The following is a 1853-nucleotide window of genomic DNA, read 5'->3' on the forward strand; positions in this document are numbered from 1 at the left end:
CTTAACTTGGGGCCCATGGACCCCTACAACTGTGCTCAGGTTTTGTGTGTGTACATGTTTTTCTGGGGAGTAGGTTGATGGCATTCATTGGAACCCCCGAAGGGCTGGGCGGCCCTACAAAGGTAAGAGCTGCTGTTCAGGTCCAGGGTTCTTGGCAGACGTGCCCAGCACATTAGCTTCCAACGTCTACGGGACGCTCCTCCTCCCTACTCCCCTTGGCCCAGAACATGCTCCCACCCTCAGCCTCCTCCAGCCCTCCCTCTCTGACATCCAGGATTTGATGAAAGGTCGGTGACTGGCACAAGCTTTATCTTTTGGGCCTCTGGAATGCTGGCTTCATGAGGGCAGAGTAAACAGAGTTAACAGACCTGACCTGAACGTGAAAGGCAGAGTGTGTCCATCGGTCCTCTTCGTCTTTCTGCCCAGCCTGCAGCATATGAGGTGTCTGCTGAGTGTGGGCAGAAGGAGCTGCAGCCAGGGGTGATCGCCCCCCTGCACATTCAAGGCGCCTGACAGTTACTAGGGCTTCGGTCATAGAAACTCTCCCAGTTACACTGTACTCAACCTGTAGATTTTGGCCACATGAAAATACCTCCAGGAGACACGTTCAATTCTAGAGATGCAGCAAACCTGTTACCTAGGGAGCCGAGCAGTTTGGAGTGGGGATACCGCATGAGGGTAGCAGGTGCTTCAGCCCTTCATGCGATCAGCCCCCGTTTGAGAAATGGCTCTGTCACCAGGAGTGGGACGCTGGCGGCTGTCCTCGGTCATGCGTGCATGTTCTGCCAGTGGGATTATGTGTATTTCCCACCCAGTCCTCCCCTCTACCGTGGGAGGTCAGTATCAACCTCCCCACTTTAGAGACTTACAGAGGAAGGGCAGGGATAGGTGGAGGAACCGGGGGAACAAATAGCTTCAGGTTTGTAGATACTCCAAGAAAATCTTTGCTCACCACAGAGAAACAAGGCACTTTGGGGCAGGTTTTAAAGTCTGGTGGGTCACGTCAACTTCTGGCCTGACACTGTCCAAGGCTCAGGGTCCCTTCCCAATGCAGGCTGCCAGAGCTCCCAACCCTGCAGTCACCCGGTGTCTGAATCACATGAAGGCAGGACTGGGTGGGTTCAGGATGTGAAAGTAACTGCTGCTCCTTCTCACTGATGGCTGCACACACTCTGAGTGCCACCCCCTGTAAGAGGGACTTATCCTTGTAGTGGGGGTGGATTTGCAGTGACCCCTTCCCAGGTGTCTCTCCGAAAGGCCTGAGTGCTGAGTCAGCAACAGGCAGGAGGGATGCTGCTCTCAGAGAATGGAGCACCAGGGACAAGCCCTCCCCAGGCTGCGGCAGGAATCTCAGCCCCTTGAAGACACATGCCCCACCAATTCAAGAGTCACTTGTTCTGTGCCATCAGCAGAGCCCCCTTCCCTCTTGGAGCCTCAGTTTGCTTATCTGTGAAGTGGAGCCGCATGGCCGTCCCCCTCCGTCCCCCCAGCCCTGGCGTTCTGGCCTTGCTTCATAGTCTCTGCTCTGCATTCACGTATCTCTCCTACTGCCCTTCCTGATCACTGCCAACAGAGAACCCCTTCTAGCCTTCCCCAGCCTCTGGGTCTCCTGCAAGGGAACCTGCCCTCCAGGTTGTTCTGCCACTTATGTATACAACATGGTTACCATAGAACACAAATGATGACGATACTCACAAGGACGGTAAGAATGAAGCCTCCTTGGATGCCTGTGCATGCCAGAAAACTGATGTGCATCATCTTATTGAAGCCTCACAGCAATTTGAAAAGTGCTACTATGACCTCCATTTTAGAAATGGAAAAACTGAGGCTCAGAGAGAACATGTGATGTTCCC

The sequence above is a fragment of the Sapajus apella genome, unplaced genomic scaffold (genome assembly GCF_009761245.1).
Source record: "Sapajus apella isolate SASKATOON/1434 unplaced genomic scaffold, GSC_monkey_1.0 scaffold3, whole genome shotgun sequence".
Lineage (NCBI taxonomy): Eukaryota > Metazoa > Chordata > Mammalia > Primates > Cebidae > Sapajus > Sapajus apella.